The sequence below is a fragment of the Arachis ipaensis genome, chromosome B10, assembly GCF_059453495.1.
Source record: "Arachis ipaensis isolate K30076 ecotype BB chromosome B10, ASM5945349v1, whole genome shotgun sequence".
Taxonomy (NCBI): domain Eukaryota; kingdom Viridiplantae; phylum Streptophyta; class Magnoliopsida; order Fabales; family Fabaceae; genus Arachis; species Arachis ipaensis.
Window position 1 is genome coordinate 85,779,109 of NC_142435.1, and position 17,422 is coordinate 85,796,530.

Below are 17,422 nucleotides of genomic sequence, written 5' to 3' on the forward strand. Positions count from 1 at the left end.
TCCTCGCTGTGTTAACATGAAACCCAGGAATTTTCCGGCTTCTATTGCAAAGGTACACTTTACGGGATTAAGTCGCATGCCATGCTTTTTGATGGTGTCGAACACTTTGGTGAGGTTGAAAAGTAATGATTCCTCCCTTTGTGTTTTTACCAACATGTCGTCCACATATACCTCCATGAGTTTCCCGATATGGTCTGCGAAAACTTTATTCATTAATCTTTGGTAGGTAGCTCCTGCATTTTTGAGTCCGAATGCCATGACGACATAATAGTAATTTGCTTTTGGGGTTAGGAATGAGGTATTTTCTTGATACGGCAGGTACATTGGGATTTGATTATATCCCAAATAAGCATCCATGAAGGTGAGGTACTTGTATCCGGAGGAGGCATCCACTAGAGTGTCTATGCTTGGGAGTGGATAAGGGTCTTTTGGACAAGTTTTATTGAGGTCGGTGTAATCGGTGCACATTCACCATTTCCCATATGACTTTTTCACCAGTACAACGTTGGCCAGCCATAGTGGATACTTGACTTCTCTTATGAATCCTGCCTACAGTAGAGCTTGTACTTGTTCTTCCACGGCTTGGGATCTTTCTAGCCCGAGCTTCCGACACTTCTGTTGTACTGGCTGAGATCCTGGGTATACTGCCATTTTGTGGCACATTAGCTTAGGATCTATACCTGGCATGTCTGCGGCCTTCCATGCGAAGAGGTCGACATTATCTCTTAGGAACTGCATCAGAGATTCCTTTACGTCTCCTTTCAAAGTCGCCCCAATATTTGTTGTCTTAGCTGGGACATCCCCGATTTGGACTTCCTCGATCTCGACCTCCGGTTGCGGACGAAGCTCTTCCCGACCTCCGGTTGCGGACGAAGCTCTTCCCGACCTCGAACTCCCCTCGAGTTCGATAGTGTTGATTTCTTCTCTTTTGCCTCTAAGGTTCAGACTTTTGTTGTAACACCGTCGCTGATGATTGGACTTTTGTGTGGTTTAGAATTTCACAAATGAAATCTCGTTGTAATATAGTTCCTAAACCAACAATAGTCCTTTCATGCAAAAATTTGTTTGTCACAAGTAACAAACCCGTAAATCTATAAACCGAAGTATTGAACCTCGGGTCATTCTCCCTTGGAATTACAATGAAGTGTCTTGTTATTAGTTATGAGGTATGTTTTGGGGTTTTTGATAAGAGGCATAAAATGTAAATGATAATGAAAATAAACTAATAACTACAAAGGTCTTGGCAAAGGTTGGTGGTCAAGGATCTCTATCCTAATCACTAACCACAACTTGAGAATTGGCAAGGATCAACCCCATTAAGTCATCCTCTAACTAATAAAGGAAAGTCAAATGATCTATGTCAATCCAAGTCTATAAGTCCTAGTTCTCCACCAAATTAATTAGTGAGATCTAGAGTTAATGGCTCCCAATCGTTAATCACTTGGACATTAGTAACTCAAGAGTTCCTAAGTTACCTTCCCAAGCTAAGAGCACTAAAATCTACTCTAAAATCCAACCAAGCATTTCATCAAACACTTGGAAGGCACAAAAGAAAAGCATAGTAAATTGTAAGAATTAAAGGAATCTACAACTACAAAAGTAAGAGATTAACAATAGAAAGGCAAAACAATAGAAAAGTAAACTCATAACTAAAAGAAGCATTTTAACAAACACATAGAAGGCAATAAAAGTAAACAACATGAATTGCAAGAATTAAAGAGAGATCTAACTAGAATAGCAAGAGATCAACAATAGAAAAGGAAGACAATTATGAAACAACAAAGAACATACCAATTGCATTGAAGAAGAAATGTAGATCTACAAAAGAAAGTTCATAAGCTACAACTAACAATGCAAAGGAATTACAAGAGAAGTAGAATGCTACAATTACAAGAGAACAATTAAGGATGAAAGAGGAAAATTAAGAGAGAAGAAGAAGAAGTAGATCTAGATCTAAACCTAATCCTAATTCTAATCCTAGAGAAAAGTGAGAGCTTCTCTCTCTAAAACCAACTTTTCCTCCAAAAATTAAACTAAACTAAACTAATTTGTGAAAGTATGTTAATTCCCCTTCAATCCTTGGCTTAAATAGCATCAGAAATGAGTTGGATTGGGCCCACAAGGCTTTAGCATTCGCTGGCCACGAGTTGCATTAAGTAAACTATGTGGCACCATCGATGTGTACGCATACTATGTGCGTGCGCATGCCTATGCAAAATGAAACCATGGCAAATCTTATATCATTTCGAAGCCCCAGATGTTAGCTTTCCAACGCAACTAGAACCGCATCATTTGGACCTCTGTAGCTCAAGTTATGGCCGATTAAGTGCGAAGAGGTCGGCTTGATAGCTTTTGCAATTCCTTCATTTCTTCATGAGTTCTCCATTTTTACATGCTTTTCGTTCATTCCCTTGATCCAATCTTTGCCTCCTAAATCTAAAATCACTTAACAAACATATTAAGGCATCTAATAGAATCATGGTGAATTAAATTTAGCTATTTTGAGTCCTAAAGGCATGTTTTCACTCTTAAGCACAATTAAAGGAGAAGTTATAAAACCATGCTATTTCATTGAATAAATGTGAGGAAAGGTTATCAAAATGCTCTAAGTTCACCACAAGATAAACCCTACAAATGGGGTTTATCAGTCGTGCGGTTTTCTGGTCTCCTTTCATCATGGCGATCCCTTCTGAAGTTGGGAATTTCATGCATAGATGTGGAGTTGAAACTACCGCGGCGAGTTGATTTAGCATTGTCCGACCTATCAAGGCATTGTAGGCTGAGCCCACGTCGACTACGATGTAGTCTATGTTGAGTGTCCTCGATCGGGTTCTTTTTCCAAAAGTTGAGTGTAGTGAGATGTATCCAAGTGGTTGGATTGGAGTGTCTCCTAGTCTAAACAAGCTGTTCGGATATGCTCTGAGCTCTTTTTCCTATAGGCCGAGTTTGTCGAAGGCGGATTTAAACAAGATATCTACCGAGCTTCCTTGGTCCACCAGTGTACGGTGGAGATTAGCGTCGGCCAATATGACAGCGATGACTATGGGATCGTCATGTCCCGGGATGATGCTTGCCGCGTTCCTCTTTGGTAAAAGTAATAGTAAAGAGGTCGGTTGCTCCTTCCCCTCCCTCGACATGATATATCTCCTTAAGGTGTCTCTTGCGAGATAATTTGGAGATTTCTCCTCCTGCAAATCCTTCATTTATCATGTGGATATGTCTCTGCGGGGTGAGAGGTAGTCATTCAATTCGTCCATACTCTTTGTTCCTTCTTCTTTTTCTGGGCTCATCCATCTTGCTAGCTAAGTACCAATCTAGTCTCTCCTCTCTTACCAATTTTTCTATGACGTTTTTTCAAGTCGAAGAACTCAATTGGTGGGATGTCTGTAGATTCGATGATATTCACAATATTCTGTCTGATTTCCAGCTCCTCTTTTGCTTTTGATTGGTCGAGGTGGTGAAATCTTCTTAGTGTGGCATACTTCTCGGTAAACTTCCACGAGAGACACCCGAAGAGGGGTGTAATTGTGGTATTTTTTAATCTTCTCTGCATGTTGATCTTCTTTTTTCTTGGACACTTTATCCTTGTCCCGAGAGGGGTAGGAGAATCCGGATTTTGAGGTCTCTCCTAGTTGAGAGTTTTCTTCCATGTTGATATACTTCTCTGCTCGTTCTTGTACTTCATTCAGAGATGTAGGATGTTTCTTTCATATGGAGTGACTAAAAGGTCCTTCACGTAGGCCATTGATGAGACCCATGATAGCGGCTTCTGTTGGCAAATTCTGTATGTCCAGACACATTTTGTTGAATCTTTTCATGAAATTGCGAAGACTCTCCCAATCTCCTTGCTTGATCCATAATAAGCCCGGGGCATGTTTGGCTTTGTCTTTTTGGATAGAAAACCTTGCAAGAAATTTCTTGGCTAAGTCGTCAAAACTTGTGATGGATCTAGGTTGCAGATTGTCGAACCACTTAATCGTTGTCTTTGTTAAAGTGGTCGTGAAGGCTTTGCTTCGAGTAGCGTCAGAGGCGTCAGTGAGATACATTCTGCTTCTGAAATTGCTGAGATGATGGCTGGGATTGGAGGTACCATCGTATGGGGTCATGTCAGGAGGTTTAAAATCCTTTGGAACCTTAGCTTTCATGATTTCCTTGATGAAGGGGTCTTGATCCTTGTGGGAGGTGTTATCGCGACCGGTTTGGATGGTTTTGGTTTTCAGATCAGCTTCGAGTTTTAGGAGTTTGTCCTCCAACTCTCGGCGTCACATAGTTTCTCTCTGGAGGTTTCTTTCGGCTTCCCGCTGATGTTTGGCCTCTTTTTCGACTTATTTAAGGCGATCTTGTCAAGCTTGTAGGGCATCCATGATTTCTGTGTTTGGCGAATTCTTGTCTTTGTTTGGTTGAGGCGTATCCTTTAGTGTGGTGCCTGCGTTCTTATGCAGAGTTTTCTCCTCCAATCCGGAGTTGTGGTCGTTGTCAAGGTTGTCCGCCATGGTGATGGGATGACTTCCAGGTTCATCGGCAACGGCGCCAATGTTCCGAGGGTTACCTGAACTGTTAGGTCGATCTCGGATGGGATCTGCGGTGGCGGCCGAAGCTGATACGTCTGACTTGTGGGAGGCGGTGGCGGTGCTGATGTAGCTGATCCTTTGTCACCGGAGGGTGATGGTACCTGCAAGAGACTCCGATGCTTAAGATAGCATGGGCTTTAAGTAGGTTCTTAGTAGAATCAGAGTATGAATTATACCTGGGTCCTCTAGTGTATTTATAGTAGTGTAGGATGACCTTTCTAGATAAGATAAGTTGGTTATCTTATCATATCTTTGAGTGAAATCATCTTATCTTCAAGGGAAACCGCCCTTATCTTTTTAGGCTTTGGCTGCCTTTAGATTGGACTATGTTCCTTTATTTGGGCCTGCTTGGGCTCCTTGTAGCGTTTTGGCCAAACACCTTGAGAGGAGGTCGGGTAATCCGGACCTAAAGAGGTTGGTTGACTGTTTTCGATCAGCCCGGGTCCTACAGCTCGACCTAGGGCATGAACAGTTGGATATGGAGGAAGAAGCCAAAGCTTCAACAATTTTAGGAAGGCCATTCCTAGCTACTACTGGAGCCATCATTGATGTCCAAAAGGGTGAACTCACCCTTAGGTTACATGATGATAAAATGGTGTTTAATGTGTTCAAAGCCATGAGCTACCCACAGGAGTCACTAGAAGAGTGTTTGAGGTTGGATGCAGTGGAAATTGTGGTGCAAGAAACCTTTGAAGAAGTGACAGAAGATGATTCCATGTTAAATGTTGAGGTTGCTGATGTCAAATCAGCTGAAGTTCCCATTCCAAGCACACCAGAAGGAAGGATCTTACCCCTGAAGTAGAAGGGTAGTATGAACTCATAGGAAGATCAATCTTGGGCACTGTAAACACGCCAGAAGTTAACAAAAAAAGGGCCACCATGCTGCACTGCATTATGGTAGGAGGGGAGATAAAAGTCCATGAGATCATTGCAAAGGACATTCAAAAGATCTCAGAAAAAAGTTCTGCTGAAGCCTGGCTTCACTACCCAAGCACTATCATGCGGTTATGCATAAAAGCCAGAGTGCCACTAGAGGATGTAAATCCAATTTGGCTGATTTTGGGCATGCCAATGACCTTGGAAAGGATGATGAATGTTACAGTTGCCTAGCAACGGAGGAGACCACAAAGAAGGAAAGGAAGAGAATAACCACAAGGAGAAGAACAACAAGAAGAACAACAGGAAGAACAACAAGAAGAAGACCCATAAATCTCAGCATAAACTACTATGTAGATGAACCAAATGCAAGAAGCTATTGAAAGGCTGGCCCAATAATATACAAAAGCTCAAGAAAAACAAGAAGAATTCTAATTACAGTACATGAGAAGGCAGGAAAAACAGGAGGAGCTCCAGCTGAGGATGATGGACTAGCAAAAAGATAACCAAGAAAGATTTTTGGATGCACAAAGAGAGCAATCTGCCTAGTTTCAAGAATCCTTCAACGAGCTGTCCAAACAACAAGATGAGCAACAAGGTTACATCCTGAGCCTGTTCAATTGGAAGAATGTAACCATACAGTTGGAGAAGCCAGGCATAGGGATAGGAGGGAGTATGACATAGATACTCAAGCACAGCTTGACTATCTAGTGGGCATCCTACCTTTTCTAAATCGAAGAATTCCTCCATTTGAAAAGCTCAATTGATCAATAGAGGGACAAGTGGAAAGATGCAAGAGAAATGAAGAAAGGATACAGCAAAAGTTGAAGGATGTTGGACTGTGGGATGAGGAGCTGTTTGGAACTGAAAAGCAACTAGAAGAAAGAAGAAGCAAAAAGAAACAAGACCCCAATAAGAAAGGAAAATCAAGAAAAGGGAAGCAACCAAAGGAATGAAAGGTGGTGTTGCTCTTTGTTCATCAATAAGAAAGAACATGTCTTCATGTTTAGTTTACTTTAACTTGAAATCATTTGAATTCTGTTTGTTTAATTTCCTTTAAATTTCAAATAAGTGTTCTAGTCTAAGTGTCTGAGTTAGTATCACTTGCTTGAATGTATGCTTGTCCTACTTGTTTTAATTAAATAAAGAAAATGTTTGAACAAAAGTGAATTAGTTCCATTTGGTAAGGAATAAAATAAAGATTGAGTGGTGGTATGTATGTCTGATTGTGTAGCTAGCTCACTAATAAATAATAAAAGGGTAGAGTGTCCCTATTTAGTGTGAACTTCGCTGCTGTCTATGAATCTTAGCAAATAGAAATCCTTGGAAGAAAGAAAACAAATAAAAGAAAGAAAAAGAAAAGCCAAAAGTGGCAACAAAAATAGAAGAAACAAAGAACAAAGCTAGACACCAATAGCTTGGACCTTAAAACATAATGACATATGCCTGTGGTGTCTTTGTACTAGGATCTGCTTGGATGACTAGGTTCTATGGAACGCCTTAACACTTGGTAACTTAAGTTAACGAACCCGAGATTATCAATCGAAAGTCCATTATCAAGAGCAACCTAGTTACAAGGCATTTAGTAACTCAAAGAGGTGCTGGGCACCAATGTCTTAAGAAGAATTGGGAGCCATGTGTCTGTGGTGAATATGTGTTGAGTGAAAATAAGCTAAAAATTTGCTAGAACACATGACACTAAGCTACAAGTGAGAAATAAGTTCTTAAACAAAGAAATCAAAAACCAAGGATGAATAATAAGAGGTCATAGCAGTATGTTGGTTGATGCTTAAAGGGACACTTCTCACCTAAGCATAAATAAAAGTGAGCTGCAACATTCTCTGCATAAAACTCGATGAATCAATTTCAATCACTTGCTGATATGGATATGTATTACTTTCTGTTTCATTCGTTCTTCTCATAATTCAGTGCTTGCTTGGGGACAAGTAAGATTTAAGTTTGGGGTTGTGATGCCAAGGCATCTTAGGCTAGTTTCACTAGCCTTTTTCTTTTGTTTTTAGTAGGTTTTATGAACTTTCTTGAGCTATAAGCAATCATTTGGGTTAAAGTTCGTACACACCTTGATTCATTCAATTATGCCATAATTACTTGTGTGCTAAGAATGATGCAATCTCTCATGATATTAGCAAGGCTTTGATGCATGTATAGCTTGATGATAGGTGGATAAAGGCATGGAAGAAGGTTAAAGAAGGGCCATGGAAAGAAGGAGGAGAAACAACGTTGGTGGCCAAAGTTGGACCACCAACGTTGCCTCAAACGTTGGAAGGAAGGCAGAGCAAAGTTTTGCATAATTATCTGGTGCCAACGTTGGAGGGAGCATTGGCAAACCAACGTTACCTCCAACGTTTTTGATACAATGTGTTTTCTGAAAAAATGGAAAATTGTGGTGACACGTACGCGTGCTATATGCGTACGCGTAAGTGATGCACACGCGTGGATAGGCCAACGATGGAGGGAACGTTGCCAGTCCGCGTTGTTGCCAACGTGCGCGATCTGAGCTCCAAATCTTGATTTTGAAAAAGTGCATCGACGCGCACGCGTATGCTACGCGTATGTATGAGCGTGAATTTTTGCAATCTACGCGCAGGCATAAGTGACACCCACACGTGGATGAATCAACGTTGGAGGGAGCGTTGCCACTCAAACGCTGATGCCAACATCTTCAAAAAGTCTTCAAAAATTGAATTGGGGAATTTGCATCCACGCACACGCGTCACTCACGCGTACGCGTAGATGAGAATTCTATCCCCAAACACGCACACGCATAGGCAGCGCAGACGTGTGAAGTGGTAAATTGTACCATCCACGTGCACACGTCCTTCAAGCTTACACGTGGACAAGAAAACATTGGCACTCCCACATTGAGTCAAACGTTGCTCAAAATGCCCAAAATCCGTTTTCTTTGAAGGATGTTTGACTCAACGTTTTCCCACAAACGTGGACTCCAACGTGGGTATCAGAACTCTACAATTCAAGCACATCTCTTCTCAACAACATGGGAGCCAATTGGATCAACTTCAACAAAGGCCAAAAGCCCAATTGAGGTGATTTGAAGATGAACTGAAGAAGTGTATAAATAGCTAGAGTTTTAGTTAGTTAGAGGGGGACGAATACTGAAACCTTGCCCAATTATAATTTACTTTCTGCACTTTGTCTTTCTGCAATGTATCTTTCAATTCCGTTTTCCATTTTGAGAGCTATGAACAACTAAACCCCTTTCATTGGGTTAGGGAGCTCTATTGTAATTCAATGGATCAATAACAGTTTTCATCTTCTTCTTCTATCTTTTCTCTTGATTTTGTTAGAAAGCTTTCGATCTTAATTCGTTGGATAGTTGTCTTGACAGAGAAGCTATTCATAATTGGAATTCTTTTAATCCTTGAGATAGGGATGGGGAATTCATGGTAGAATTGCTTTCTCACATTGGATTAGATTGGGGTTGGATGGATATTGTGACATTTAATCCTACCAATACTTCGATCTAGGAATTTGTGTGGTATAATCAGTAACCAAACTTCAACTCTTACCATGAGCAATTAAATCAAGACATTGGACAATTGTTCATGCTTAGAGAGATTGGTGAGCCAAGACATTAGGATCCAATCATCTAAGATTGCCAAGGAAAGTCAATGAATGCATTGATTGAGGAAGAGATGAAAATGATTTGATTCGGAGAGTTCAATATCTCCTGAAACCCAATGAATCCCTTCCTCTGATCTTACCCATTCTCCTTACATTCCGCTCTTTAATTTCATGCTTAATCCCCATTCCCATTTAATTTTTTTCAATTTAAGCTTCTGCCACTTAATTTCTTACAATTTAAGTTTTTGCTCTTACATTATGTAGTTTAATTTCTGTTCATTTAATTTCTTGCAATTTAAGTTTCCCGCCAATTTACATTCTGCGATCCCAATTTCAAATCAGATTTGGTTAAACTAGAACGATTCTCCAATTAACATTGATCAACCAACCAATCCCTGTGGGGTTTGACCTCACTCTACAGTGAGTTTTTACTTGACGACAATCTGGTGCACTTTCCGTTAGAAAATTTGTTGAGAGACAAGTTTTTGTGGACATCAGATGCTCTTCAGACTAAAGTCACCTCCACACCCCTTACATAATTTTTGTAAGTTGTGGAAATGGTTGTATCCAACCTCACTGTATTAGCATAAAACTCTCTTATAATGTTAGCATTGATTCTGGTGATTGGGGTGGTGAAGAGCTCCCATTTCCTTTTCCTTATCTTCTCTCTTATCTCTGGGCACTCATCTTCAGGCAGTTGGAAAGGAATTTCTGGCAGTACACCCTTGGGTCTCATCCATTCACATTGAACTTCGTGGAATACTGATGAGGGAAAATCGATTCCACACAAACTAACCGGTAAGTGTACCGGGTCACATCAAGTAGTAAAACTCATGAAAGTGAGGTCGATCCTACAGGGATTGATGGATTAAGCAACTTTAGTAAGGTGATGAATTTAGTTAAGCTAACATTGATAAATTGAGTGAAATTAGATTAATAGAAAGTAAATTGCAAGAAAACTAAACTGCAGAATTGATAGCGAGAATCGTTGTCGGTCTAAATTTTCTTCTTAAAGAAAAGAATTACTTCGTTGTAAGCATAGCTCCAAACCAACAAACAACTCTCACATCAAATTAAATTATGGTTTTTGTCACTAGTACAGACCCCAATGAAAATTTACCGAAGTATTTAGACTCTGGGTTGTCTCACAAGGAATTGTAATGAAGTGGTCAATCATTGGCTATGAAGGACCAAGGGGGGTTTGGTTGATAGAAGGGACAATAAAATAAATGACAAGAAAAGTAAAAAGAGCAATTAAAGAAAGTAATTAATAAAGAGAGACATTCATGGCAAGGAATTGAGAATATAGGCTTTCTATCCTAGTCATTAATCATAACGATAATTAACAAGAATTTATCTTATTTCATCATTTCCAACATTAGAAGAAGGTGTAAGTTATCTTCCATGAGAGAAAGTCAAACAAGACTAGTTAATCTCAAATCAAAAATCCTAATCAATTCACTAATTGAATTAGCAAAAGATTAGCGTTATTGAAAATGATATTAACTAACAACTCTAGATCACCAATGTAAATTGGGTATTAATGACTCAAGATTGCCCAATTACTCTTCCCAAGCCAAGAATGCTCAAAATCTACTCTAAAGCCCAACCAAGCATTTTGTCAAACACTTGGTGGGTAATAAAGGAAAGCATAATAAATGTGCAAGAATAATAAATCTACCAACTACCAATTGCAAGAAAAGTAAATCAACAACTCAAATCATCAATAAAAGAAACATCAACATTAAATTTCATCAAATGTAAACAAGATCCAACATGAATATTCATAAACCTAAAGAGACATAAAAGTAAAATTGACAAGAGAACTTAGAAGAATAGAGTAGTAGAAACAAGAAATTGGAATGGAAATAATATGAAATCAAGAAATCATTCCTAGATCTAAGATGGATTAACCTAACCTAATTCTAGAGAGAAGAGGGAGCTTCTCTCTCTAGAAACTAACCTACATGATGCTAATGCTACAAACAATTGCCCTCCTTGCCAAAGTTTGAATTCTGCATAAAATAGCATTAGAAATGAGTTGGGTTGGGCCTAAAGTGCTTCAGAAATCGTTGGCCACGATTTCACTTTAGTGGGCCACGAGCAGCATCGGTGCACATGCGTATATGGCGCGTGTGTGCCCCTAAACGCGAAGCAACATATGGCAAATTTTATGTCATTTCGAAGCTCTAAATGTTAGCTTTCTAACGCAACTGCAATAGCCTCATTTGGACCTTTATAGCTCAAGTTATGGTCGATTGAGTGCGAAGAGGTCAGACTTGACAGCTTTACGGTTCCTTCATTTCTTCATGCGTTCTCCCACTTTGCATGCTTTTCTCCTCACTTCTTCCATCCAATACTTACCTTATGAACCTGAAATCACTCAACAAACATATCAGGGCATCGAATAAAATTAAAGTGAATTAAAATCACTAATTTTAGGGCCTAAAAAGCATGTTTTCACATTTAAGCACAAATCAAGGGAGAATTGCAAAATCATGCTATTTCATTGAATAAATGTGAGAAAAGTTGATAAATCCATCCAAATTAAGCACAAGATAAACCACAAAATTGGGGTTCATAAAATCTCCCTAAACTTAAACCAAGCATGTCCTCATGCTAAGAATAAAGAAGGACAAGAAAAGGGGTATGAACATTTATTCAATGCAAATAAACTACATGGACCTATCTATATGAATGCAACTAAATGCAAAATGATTCTACCTACTTGGTCAAAAGAAAATCAATCTCCAAGAGCATGTATGAACAAGTTGGGCTAAGATCATATGATGATTCATGAATCCTACCAATTCAAATATCAAAATGAGGTTCAAATAGACTTGCAAGAAGAACGCTCATGAAAGCCGGGAATAAGGAATTGAGCATCGAACCTTCACCGGATGTGTATCCGCTCTAGTCACTCAAGTGTATAGGGTCAATTCACTCAATTCTCTTCTAATCATACTTTCTATGATTTATTTTTCATCTAACAATCAATAATTATTCAATGCATGCATACATTCATCATAAGCACTTATTCATAGGTTGTAATGGGGCTAAGGTAAAGGTAGGGATGTATATGATCAAGTGAGCTTGAAATTTGAATCTTTAATTAACCTAAGCTCTCACCAAACACATATAACAACCTATATAATTATAATACAATACCTAGCTACCCATGATTCCCACTTTTTCACTACTCATGCATTTTCCTTAATTCACATTCCATATGCATTGTTATTGTTACTTTACTTTGGGGCATTTTTGTCCCTTTTTTATTGCATTTTTTTCTATATTTTTTTCTTATATATATATATATATATATATATATGTTCTTTTTCTTTTTTTTTATCATTTTTTTTCTAAAGTATATACAAACGTATCAATGCATATGGTTTTACATATTTAATGCATAAGCATGTACCCAATTCCCAAAAATATTCAACAAAAATACAAAAATACACTTTCCTCTCAACCAATGTCCCAAGTTTTCCATACCCAAATGATACACACTCTCACTAGCGTAAGCTAATCAAAGATCCAAATTAATGACATTTATTATTTTTCGCTTATGGGTAGTGATGTGCTAACATTAAGAACAAAAGGGATTAAATAGGCTCAAATTTGGCTAACAATGGTTGATGAAAGGTAGGCTATTTGGGTAAGTGAGCTAAATGATATGATGGCCTCAATCATATAAATACATGTATACATCGAATAATGGACATAAAGAATCAAACAAATCAAAGATCACAATCATAGAAAAAGAATAATGCACACATGAATGAAAATAAGTGGTTATATGATGTAACCACACAATTAGGCTCAAAACTCACATGCTTGTGTTCTTAGCTCAAAAAACATGTTCCAAAATAAATTCTTCAAGCAAGTTCAACAAGAAATTTTTTTTTTCAAATTGGTAGGGTGCCCTAAAAACAGTCTCTTGGAGAAGAAATCATCACCCTAACCAAGTAGTCCTAACTTAAAAAGGAAGTGGTAAAAATATGTACAAATTCTAACTAACATGCAATCTATCATGCAATGCAACACCTAATCTAACAAGGACAAAAATTAAGAATTGGTGTTGAAAAAGGAAGTTGTCACCCATGGAGGTCGGTCGGACAACCTCCCCACACTTAGAAATTTGCACCGTCCTCGGTGCATGCAAAGAAGAGCAAGGTGGACGGGTTGCTACAATTGATGAGCTCCTTCAAAAGGTTGTAAGGGTGAACTTGTTTGTTGCCCCATTTAGAAGCTTTTCCTGCCCTTTCCTCTTGGTGGCCAACCTAAAAGGAAAGAAAGAGAAAGAAAATTAAGGCTACAACAAAGATATCAAAGTAAATAGAACATAGGCAGGGGCTAATGCTAAATAAGAATAGGGTCCTCACTACATGTTAGCTACGCATGTGAGTGAGAAGGCAATATAGGCAAAGGGCATATCAACTAATACTTGATGCAAGAGGAAAGTCAAAGCATAAGTGAAGAACATGTCGAGTATCAAGTTCAAACAAGAAAGAGTGGGTCATGAAAGATATGTAAGCTCATATCAATGCACAAAAGGTACAAGGATCATCAAAAGTTAAGCATTGAATTAGAAATATCATTACCCATCAATATCAAATAAGTCTAGAAGCACCAAGATTAACCAAGAAATTCTCAACAATTGAGTAAAAGAATTCAACACCAATATTAAAATAAGAAACATAGAAAATAAAAGGGAAAACAAGTTAAAAAAAATAAAATTAAAATGCAATAAATGTAAACAAGCGAATGCAATAAAAGAGGATGGAAGAAAAGAGAATTTTTTTTTTACCGGCGCGGATGCGTCATGCACGCTTACGCGCCGATGCGCAGTTTGGCCGAAGGACGCGTACGCGCCATGTACGCTTACGCGCGGATGTTAAGATGGCGACCGACGCGTACGCATCATGTACGCTTGCGCGTGGGTTGCAGGCATATAACAGGCACAAAGTGGGCATAACTCTCTGGTTTTAGGCTGGGGTGAAATTTTTTTGCATCCACGCGTACGCGTACATGGCACGTCCGCGTGGATGATTGAAAATGCTTGAGGCGCGCGTACGCACGGGTTGGTGCTCTGTTTTTCCAAATTTGTTCCAAGTTCTTGCCCCAAACAAGCATTCCAAATCTCCAAACAGCTACCCAAACACCATAAAACCTTATTTAACATATTAGACTACCAAATAGACTCAACAAACTACTCTAAATATGAATTGAAACTAATTCTACCAATATTTACAAAAGAGAAAATGAAAAGATATTACCATGGTGGGGTGTCTCCCACCTAGCACTTTTGTTTATTGTCCTTAAGTTAGACTTATGGGGAGCTCCTCATCAAGGTGGCTTGTGCTTGTAACCATCTTGGAACATCCACCAATGCTTGAATCTCCAATAAGCTCCATTCTTCAATGTTAATATCTTCAAGCTTTGATAGAGTTCTTCACAAACCATGAGCTCCCAAAGTTGATTTTCCTTGTGCGATTCGGGATCCCACACTTTGTTTTGACACCCATCTTCAAATTGATCATCATGATTCCAATTGGGTGGCATGACCTCAGAATTCTCAATTAAGCATCCAAACATTCTCCTAGACCCTTGCCATTTGGTTTTACACCAACCATTGCCATTCAACTTCGAGCATGCAACCATCATGAACTTAGAGTGATGTGTCCAATCACTACACAACTCTTTCTTACTCTTAACTCCACAAAGAGCTCTAAGTTGACAATCATTTTCAATCAAACCATATTCAAGTGAGAAAGTGAAGCTTAGGGATAAGAATTTTACCCACTTGAATGTTGTGTAGGATGGTGACTTAGGAAGGGATGTCTCTAATAGTCTTGCAAGTTTCACTCCCTTGTGCTCTTCTTTGACTATCTCCACCTCTTTACAACTTTCCTCAACTCCAACCTCTTCCTCTTGGTGGCTCTCTTCCAATTTAATCTCTTCTTCATTGCTCACCAAGGGCATGAGAGGTTGTGCATCTTCTTCTTTGATCTCAATTTCAAGCCCAATAGGAGAGAATTCAATTGTAGATAAGAACTCCTCAATGATTGAATCTATCTCTAGATCAACCTCTTCAAAGTCTTCAATCATGACATGCTTTGGAGGTTGTACACCTTCCTCAACATCAACATCAAGCATCTTGGAAGAGGGCTCTCTAATTCTACATTCCCATGGACTTCTAACATCCCCTAGATCTTCAACCACTTCTTCCTTTTCAATTGTCTTAACTTCCTCCCTTGTGAAAATTCTTGCTTCAACCCTTCTTCTACACCTTGAAGCTCTAAACTCACTCCCTCATTAGGCTCTTTGATTGCTTCGCCACATTCAACAATGGGAGTTCCTTGATCGCATAAGTGATAAAATACTATTTTATGGTTTATCTTGTGCTCAATTGAGTGGATTTTATCAATCTTTCATACACTTATTCATATGATTTGCATGAGTTTACGTTTTCCTTCCTGATTTTGTGCTATGATTGAAAACATGCTTCTTTGGTCTTAATTTTGATATGTTTAATCTTCTCTTATTACCATTCGATGCCTTGATATGTGTGTTAAGTGTTTTCAGAGATTACAGGGCAGGAATGGCTTAGAGGATGGAAAGGAAGCATGCAAAAGTGGAAGGAATACAAGAAGTTGAAGGAACTGCAAAGTTGTCAGCCTGACCCTCTCGCACTAAAACCACCATAACTTAAGCTACAAAGGTTCAAATAATGCGGTTCTAGTTGCGTTGGAAAGCTAACGTCCGGGGCTTCGATTGGATATATAATTTGCCAAAGTGGCCGTACAGCAAGGCAACGTGAACGCGTGTTCCACGCGGACGCGTCGCAGTGACGAAAATCAGCGTGGCAGATTTTGCAATCAGCGATTTCTGGGCTATTTCCGGCCCAGTTTCAAGCCCAAGAATAACAGATTAAAGGCTGCAAAGTGGAAGAATGAAGAGAGACGACTCATAATTCACTTTTCATAATTTAGATTTAGTTTTTAGAGAGAGAGGTTCTCTCCTCTCTCTTAGGTTTTAGGATTAGGATTCCTCTTAAAGGATTTAGGATTTCAACTTCTTCTCAAGTTCAACGTTCCTTTTATTTATTTTCCCAATTTACTTTATGAACTTTTTCATGTTAGATTTGAATTTATGTTTAAACGTAATTTGATGTGTTTCAGATTTATAATTGCTTTATTCTATTTATGATGTCTTCAATTTAATTTAGAATTTTCCCTTTTGGCTTTGGTTAAATAATTGGTGACGCTTGAGTTATCAGTCTCGAGGTGTTGACTGAAAATTGGAATTCTTCAAGAATTAATTCGAGTTCCAATAACTCTAGCCTTTCCCAAGGAAAGACTAGGACTTGAGGATAAAAATTAATTCATCTACTTAACTTACCTTTATAGTTAGAGGTTAACAAAGTGGGAGAAAAATTCAATTCTTATCACAATTGATAAGGATAACTAGGATAGGACTTCCAGTTCTTATTCCTTGCCAAGAGATTTTACTATTATTATTTTATTTTTTTCTTGTCAATTAAATTACCTGTTCCTTATTTTAAAAAACCCCCAATTTAAAAGACTCATAACTAACAATAAGAACACCTCCCTGCAATTCCTTGATAAGACAACCCGAGGTTTAAATACTTCGGTTATCAATTTCAAAGGGGTTTGTTACTTGTGACAACCAAACTTTTGTATGAAAGGACTTTTGTTGGTTTAGAAACTATACTTGCAACGAGGATTTATCTGTGAATTTCTAGACCACGCAAAAGTCTTCTCATCAATAAGCTTAGGCGGGAGGAGACCATATTGCTAACGGCTTCCGCTAGGATAGCCATCTTGGCTTCTAGCTCCTTAAACTCCTTTTGGTTCTCTTCCTGCCTTTGAATGTAAGAACTAACACATTCTTGGAGAGAATCATCCATTGGAGGTAGTGTGAAAAAAGAAGGCTCATTGTTTGGGAGGAAAGTTTCATAATTGGAAGTTGGTTCATCTTGGTAAGGGTATGAAGGTGGTGTATATTGAGGTGGTTCTTGAGAGTAACTGTGTTGGAATGGTGGTGGTTCCATCTGTGGTTCATATGGTTTATAAGGTGGTTGGTATGGTGGATAAGAATTAGGGTCATGACGAGGTGTTTAGTGGTATAGGGCTTGTGAGTAAGGTGGTTCAAAACCATGTTGAGGGGGTGGTTCATAGGCATGTGGTGGTGGTTGTTGGCAATCACAATAAGGGTCACCACATCTATTAGATTGATATGCATTAGGATTAGGATTATACCCATAAGAATCCGGAGGAGGTTTTGGCCAATAAGGTTGATCAATCCCTTGAGGCTCCTCCCATTTTTGATTCCCAAATCCTTGA